This window comes from Adiantum capillus-veneris, chromosome 21 (genome assembly GCF_014529385.1).
Source record: "Adiantum capillus-veneris isolate H3 chromosome 21, ASM1452938v2, whole genome shotgun sequence".
Taxonomy (NCBI): domain Eukaryota; kingdom Viridiplantae; phylum Streptophyta; class Polypodiopsida; order Polypodiales; family Pteridaceae; genus Adiantum; species Adiantum capillus-veneris.
This window is the reverse complement of record NC_140951.1, coordinates 1,300,284-1,308,006: the sequence shown is the minus strand read 5'-3', so window position 1 is coordinate 1,308,006 and position 7,723 is coordinate 1,300,284. Positions and strand designations below refer to the sequence as shown.

Genomic DNA, 7,723 nt, shown 5'->3' with positions numbered 1-7,723 from the left:
GCCCTCTGGAGAAGAGTTTGTCTTCAAAAACAAACTGTTTCTTTTTCACTCTAATGTGCTCTCTGTGGACCTTCCTTAGATTTGTCCTTCCACTTGACCAAAATCTTTGTAAGCATCAATAAAACATAAAAGTGACAAGGTGAATATAAATACTCTCAACTCACAATTGTGAGTACGGCAAAAAAAAGAAGTGACAAATAGCCATGCTGACAAAAATACAATAGGTAAGGGTGCTCCTTTGTGCATAACCCCATCTTATCGAACAATGGAGATTGCAACTGATGAATAAGCCTAGGAAGTGATTCATTGAGAGAGGGGTCCTAAAGTCCTTTGGACCTTTGCTCATTGAGTGACATGAACAGAAGTGTGAAACAGAGGTAAATAGCATATTAATCTCCACCCAACCTGTCCTTAAATAGCCCTTGCTAGGGAAGCCCTTGAATTGTATGCCATGTGGACTAATAGCCCCTTGCCCAAGACACTCGTTCTCACAGTAATCCCCCTCTGGAGAAGAGTTTGTCTTCAAAAACAAACTGTTTCTTTTTCACTCTAATGTGCTCTCTGTGGACCTTCCTTAGATTTGTCCTTCCACTTGACCAAAATCTTTGTAAGCATCAATAAAACATAAAAGTGACAAGGTGAATATAAATTCTCTCAACTCACAATTGTGAGTATGGCAAAAAAAAGAAGTGACAAATAGCCATGCTGACAAAAATACAATAGGTAAGGGAACTTCTTCCTGCATAACCCCATCTTATCGAACAATGGAGATTGCAACTGATGAATAAGCCTAGGAAGTGATTCATTGAGAGAGGGGTCATAAAGTCCTTTGGACCTTTGCTCATTGAGTGACATGAACAGAAGTGTGAAACAGAGGAAAATAGCATATTGATCTCCACCCAACCTGTCCTTAAATAGCCCTTGCTACTGAAGCCCTTGAATTGTATGCCATGTGGACTAATAGCCCCTTGCCTAAGACACTTGTTCTCACAGTAATCCCCCTCTGGAGAAGAGTTTGTCTTCAAAAACAAACTGTTTCTTTTTCACTGTAATGTGCTCTCTGTGGACCTTCCTTAGATTTGTCCTTCCACTTGACCAAAATCTTTGTAAGCATCAATAAAACATAAAAGTGACAAGGTGAATATAAATTCTCTCAACTCACAATTGTGAGTATGGCAAAAAAAAGAAGTGACAAAAAGCCATGCTGGCAAAAATACAATAGGTAAGGGTGCTCCTTTGTGCATAACCCCATCTTATCGAACAATGGAGATTGCAATTGATGAATAAGCCTAGGAAGTGATTCAATGAGAGAGGGATCCTAAAGTCCTTTGGACCTTTGCTCGTTGAGTGACATGAACAGAAGTGTGAAACAGAGGAAAATAGCATATTGATCTCCACCCAACCTGTCCTTAAATAGCCCTTTCTACTGAAGCCCTTGAATTGTATGCCATGTGGACTAATAGCCACTTGCCCAAGACACTTGATTCACAGTAATCCCCCTTTGGAGAAGAGTTTGTCTTCAAAAACGAACTGTTTCTTTTTCACTCTAATGTGCTCTCTGTGGACCTTCCTTAGATTTGTCCTTCCACTTGCCCAAAATCTTTGTAAGCATCAATAAAACATAAAAGTGACAAGGTGAATATAAATTCTCTGAACTCACAATTGTAAGTATGGCAAAAAAAAGAAGTGACAAATAGCCATGCTGACAAAAATACAATAGATAAGGGTGCTCCTTTGTGCATAACCGCATCTTATCGAACAATTACGCTTGCGTGGGGGCAACCCAACTTCCCAAAAAGAAAGTGAAAGCATGGAGCTTTTATGACGGGCAGCTCATAGCAGACGAACAATAGAGAGAGTTGATTTCATCGATACCCCAAGGCGACCTCACCAAGGTCTTCTGCGAGCACTTTGGTGTAGGTTGATGGAAGCCCCCTATTGTTTGCAAGCCCCATTTCCCACGGCCATAGTTCCTCGATTCGGAGCTTCTACACCACAACTCCCCTTGATTGCATGCCCTCCTCTCCTCACCTTAGCTTGCTTACAAGCTAAAGTGAAAAAGAGAGAGAGAGAGAGAGATCGATGACAAATGCCAACTTGTGTACGAGATGCCCTAGAGTGCAAAAATTTGATTAGATAAGCAAGAAATGTAGGATTGAAATGTGGAAGTATGACACATGTGGCAAATTCAGAAGTTTGGCATGTTAAAGTTATAGCATCTTGAGTGAATGGCCCAATGTGAGCCCAATATTTGTTTTGCCTTTAGGTATTTATTTTACTTTCTTATCAAAGTTCTAGGTAGAGCAATTTGCTGAGGAGGGTACTTAAGACCCCCACGTTAGTATATAAGAAACACCTAGCCCCCATTGTATGATATCTATTTCATTGCCCGGTTGGTTGGTTCAACACTCTCTCTCTCTCTCTCTCTCTCTCTCTCTCTCTCAAATCGTCAACATTGACATGGTATCAAAGCGCGTAAATTTTTTATCCCTAGAGAAGAGCACGCTTGGAAGAGTAGTAGTTTAGGCAGTGCATCTTTGGCTTGAGGATCGGCAATTTTATTCCTTGTGTTTCTTGAAACGTTGGCAGGTAGTGGTTCTGTCAACAGATCTCAACAGTGCTACGTTTTGAAAAGCTACCTGAGGTTGTGCAAAGAGCGAAGAATACTTGTGCATTATGGTTTGTTTCTCATTGGCACGCATCGGCCTCGGAAATGGACGGCCCATATCACTCGATGATCATAGGCCATCTGCTTATCCTTAAATAGGTCAAGTTGTCATTTAGTGCCTCATGGTGAAAGAGAGCCGGCCTTTACAGTGCTTAGGCACCTTCTAATTTGAAATTAAGAGGTAAGCTTCAATGACACATGTACAAGTTTGGGTCTGTGGAGCAGGCATGTCTGAATGTATATGTGTATACATACGTACATATACATATATACATGCATGCACACATTCATAAATGGAACATCACACATACAATTGTATGTGTATGTAATGTCTACAAATGTATGCACACGTGTCCATACATGCGTACCACATACATACATACATACGCCTCAATAAGGATGGGTGGTTGGGTCACATCATCTCATATGTGCATGCATACCAATGCCACAGCATATGTACGCATGCACATATATATGCCCCACAGGGTCCTGATCCTACCCCGCCAAAGCAATGGCCGAATATCCTGGCTGAAGCTACAATGCTTTCAGCTTACGCCCCTACGTTGCAGATCGGCCAACTGCCAGCATTCCATGTTCCCAAAAAGAAAAAGAATTCATCCTTCCACACCACAGGTGGCAACATAAAAAGCCATATGACAACAACAAGAAAAGCAGATCAATAATTTGACGAGCACCTGGACATTGCTCCTAGGCAGTCCTTGCTAACAAGCTAATGAACTCCTGAACAAACTGTACAGAAAACAGAGACTCTAGAAACACACGAGCAATAGACATGCTACGAAACAGACGGTCAACTCATGAAAAAATGTTGTTTTGTACAATCTTAACGTGGCTCTCCATTCATACCATGAAACCCCACATGATTATATTTAGGGTCCAAACCTCCTGAACCTTAAATATTAGATGGGCTCTCATCTGCTTATAAGGTTAAAAAATGGTGTGTGCTTGACTAGTGCTCTATTTTCACTAGACGATTGGCAGAGCAAACTGCAAAAGGTATCTACAGCGACGCATCTCACATAGTGTACACAGAGCAGACGACACCCCAATCAATTTATAGGTCCGATAAATGCAGTGAAACCTTGTAGAAGTCTGCCAAAAGTACCTCCAACCAGGGGAGGCCATAACCAAGCAACTGCTTCAAAATTGCCGAAGCCAAATCCCAGCAAGAGCTTCAAAATTGCTGGAGTCTCATCTTGCTGCTGAGAGTTGTACAGCAGAAATCAAGCCTTGGCTATTCACATCTGAAGTGCTGGAAGTGTGCTGACTGGAATTGGCAGCCTCAACCATGCGGGCGTGGAGCCGAATCGCAAACTGAGAGGAAAGAGGTGGCTCTGTCACTCTGGAATTTCCTTCCAACATCTGCACCACTTTTGCCATGGAAGGCCTCATTGAGATCTCCTCCTGTATGCACCACAAAGCAACCTTCACTGCTTCAATTGCCTGAGGAATGTTCACAGTTCCCCTTAGCCTGTCGTCTACAAGCTGTTCAAGACACCCATGTTCTGCTTGTGTAAATGCATAAGCAGGAAAATAGCACTTTTCAGAATTCTCAGACGGCTCATAGTTTTTCCGTCCACTTATGATCTCTAGCAGAACCATACCAAAACTATACACATCACTCTTTTCTGAGATAGCTAGATTCATTAGCCACTCTGGTGCGAGGTACCCCCTTGTCCCTCTCATTGTTGTGAACACTTGACTCTGCTCTTTGTTCAGCAGCTTTGCCAAACCAAAGTCAGACACTTTTGCAGTGAAGTTTTCATCTAAAAGAATATTCTCAGGCTTGATGTCACAATGAATGATTTTCTCTCTGCAGTCATTGTGAAGGTAAGCCAACCCTCTAGCTGTCCCCAGGGCTATTTTGTACCTTGTATTCCAATCTAGCAACTTCGTACTACCCACAGCCGGGAAAAGAAATTTATCGAGGGACCCATTAGACATGTACTCATACACCAAAAGCCTGTGCAGACCCTCAGCACAAAACCCTCGGAGCTGCACAAGGTGAACATGATGGATGCTCCCGATGATACCTACTTCAGCTCGGAACTCTTTCTTTCCTTGTCCAACGCTTTCCAGCTGCTTTACAGCCACCTTGGTTCTGTCAGGTAAAAGTCCCTCATAAACAGACCCAAAACCACCTGTCCCAAGTTTTTTGCTGAAACTGTTTGTTGCGAGCTGCAGTTCCCTGAAAGAAAATCTGGTCGGTAAGCCCGGGATTGCATCAAGGAATACATCCTCATCAGCATCACTCTCAGTTGTTAACGTCAGCCTATGTAGCTTGCAGTACCAGTAGCAGAAGGTGGCAATCATAGCGATGATGATTGCTACACTGCCTCCAATTATCATGGGTATCACAAAGGAAGGCCAGCCCTGCCCACTTGATTCTGTAGATCCAGAAGGTCCCTTCCCCTGAGCCTCACTGACTCCAATAATTTTAAGATAAAGAGAATGCTTTGAATCGCTTGTGCTTTGCACAGTTCCGAGCTGGGAATAACTGTAGCAAAACCCAGTTTTGTTGTGGAAGAAGAAAGCACTGCAAGAGCAATTCCGCATGCAAAGACCTTTGCATGATTCTAGCCCAGAAGTCATTGGTGGTAGAACATAAGCATTTGCAAAATAATCCAGATTGTCACCAATTTTCTCAAAGTGGGAAGAGGAAGAGGTATTGGCACATGACGCCATGGTTAACCCTTGACAACCTTGGGTGATGTTATTCTTATTCACAGGCTGAAGGGGACCGGGACACATGCATTGGTCACCGCTGCAGAGGCCGAGGCGGCCACAAAAAAGGGGCAAATCACAGCCACTCTCAAGTGCAGTAAACAGTGGAGTCCACACATTGGAAGAAAAGACATAGAGATTGAAATTTCCATCCGCCTCTAAAGTAGCTCTGCACAGAGTTGCATTGCTGAACAAAGGAATGAGTGAGAGCACCACTGCGTCCTTCCTCACAAGACTCAACCCTGTAGAATTCAGCATGGCATACATAGGAGCACCAGCTAGATAGTGTACAAGCCGGTTCTCTTGTGACATACTCCAGTAGGGAAGTGCTAAGTCCCCATTTCCAGAAAAGACAAGATGTAAATCCCCTCCTTCCAGCGAAAGCGTGTATGGGCCAGATGACAAATTTGTACCCGATGTGCTGCTGACAAGCTTCATACCAAGCTGAGGTCTAAGAACCTGATCTTTCAAAAGAGTATCTGTTGGGTGATCAAAGCTTTGCCACACAGTTTTGTTTTCCGCATTCAACAAAACAAGGTTCCCTGTATCCAGCAGCTCTATCCTAGTAACACCCTTCCCTGTAGTATTGGTAGACCATAGCACATTAGCGCCATTTTCATGTGCCAAATAAGCACCCACACCTGGAGTAAAAACAAATTTATCTGAGGTTGAGGCTGGTAAATCCCGGTTAGCAGTCCACACAATCTGCTGTGACGGGTTATGCCGTATACATAGGTAGACGGATGCATGCCCAGTGAGAAAGGTAAAAAGGGCTGCTGAAAACTCGGCCTTCATAGAGTTCAAGAAAGTGCCATCATTGTCTACAAAGTCCATTGCAGATATAGACAGCTTTGAATCTATAAAACCCTGGTAGACGCCCACACATCTGAGAGGAAACAAGCATACCAAGACGAGGAGAGCTAAAACTTTAGCAACCACCAGAATTTTGGAGATCCTGATTCTTGGAAACCCAGCCAGTCCCATCATCTGTTGTGTGAGAACAATACACGGACATGGGAGAGCAGCTTCTACCCATTTCTCTTGCCTATCTTTCTTCACATCCATAACAGAAAGATCAATCTGACCAAAAGCATCAGATTTGATGCTCACAAAATTCACCCACCTATTAATCTGACCGAAGAATCCATGGTACTTTACCACGAAGAACCAAGCATGTCCAAATCCAAAGATCCATGCCAAAGTAGAGGAACCTGACAGCCATTACTCTGCAAATCTATCTTTTCCATAAACATCAAGCTAGTGCTTAGCAATGTGCAGGAAACAAAGCCAGAAAGTTCAGCTTTACATTCAGGACACGCTGGGCGGTGGATTATGACAACTCGAACAAGTAAAAATTCTGCATTTGCCTCTGCCTTCCACCCTGCTTCAGTAAAATTCCCTTTCAGCTGCTGAAATTGTTTCAATTTCAAATGTGCTTGAACTTTCAAATTGTCAATTATCAGCTCAAACCAAGCTCAACCTGTCCAATCCCTCCTTTGTGCCTTAATAACACCACGCAAGCTCACCTGCAATCCAAAGCCGCAGCCAGGGAAACCAGACACCCAAATTCTGATTGGCTTGCAGGAGAATTGGGCGACCTGCTCGCCAGAAGGCAACCCTAAACCAACAGAGAACGACAAAAAAGGAGCAAGAGGGTGAGCTTCTAGACAGAGAGAGAATGGGAGCGCACTTCAAGGTGAGATGAGGAGGCGGTGATGTGAGCAAGATGGGCGAAAGCGAGGTTTTACGGTGACTTTAACCATGACTTCAAGGCGCGTGCGGTCCTCAGCGCGGTGGTGAAGATTGGGTTCAATAAGGCGGCATTGAATAAAGAAAGGGACTGGATGGACCCGGACGAGGCTTTCCTCTCCCTGCACTCTGCCTACACACGCGAGCTGTGTGCCAAAGGGATCCATGCCGCAAGTTCTCAACAATCCACATCTCATCTACAGTGGAAAGGAATCCGAATACTTTTAGTCTTACACCCTGTAAAATTATACTTTGTTCAGCAGGGGTCCAGTTTGAGCTTGCCTCTAGGAAATTTACACAAGATTTAGTGTAATTTACCAGCAAAAGCTTCAAATTTTGACCTAAAAACCGAGAGAATTTCAAGTTTGCCCTTATTTTCACTGGTTAGGATGTATTTTTCTAGCGCTGATTTGTTGGCATGATAAACAAGTTAGTTCAAAATCAAAACACTGTCTTTTCTGTCAAGAAAGAAAAACAATATAAAATACAACAATAAAAAAGATAAAAGTAAAAGCAACTAGTCGCGCGTGGTGGCCTTGCCAATGAAGCGATATGTGGTAT

The 7,723-nt window shown here is 43.3% G+C and overlaps 1 pseudogene across 1 annotated transcript; it reads right to left on the bottom strand.

Moving 5' to 3' along the window:
* Positions 1–3,462: 3,462 nt before the first annotated feature.
* Positions 3,463–7,261, bottom strand: LOC147430442 (G-type lectin S-receptor-like serine/threonine-protein kinase SD2-5 pseudogene; annotated as a pseudogene). The gene is made up of 2 exons (XR_015185620.1): positions 6,940–7,261; positions 3,463–6,794 (listed from the first exon to the last, which is right to left on the bottom strand). The product of XR_015185620.1 is annotated as a G-type lectin S-receptor-like serine/threonine-protein kinase SD2-5 pseudogene (transcript).
* Between the last annotated feature and the right edge of the window lie 462 nt (positions 7,262–7,723).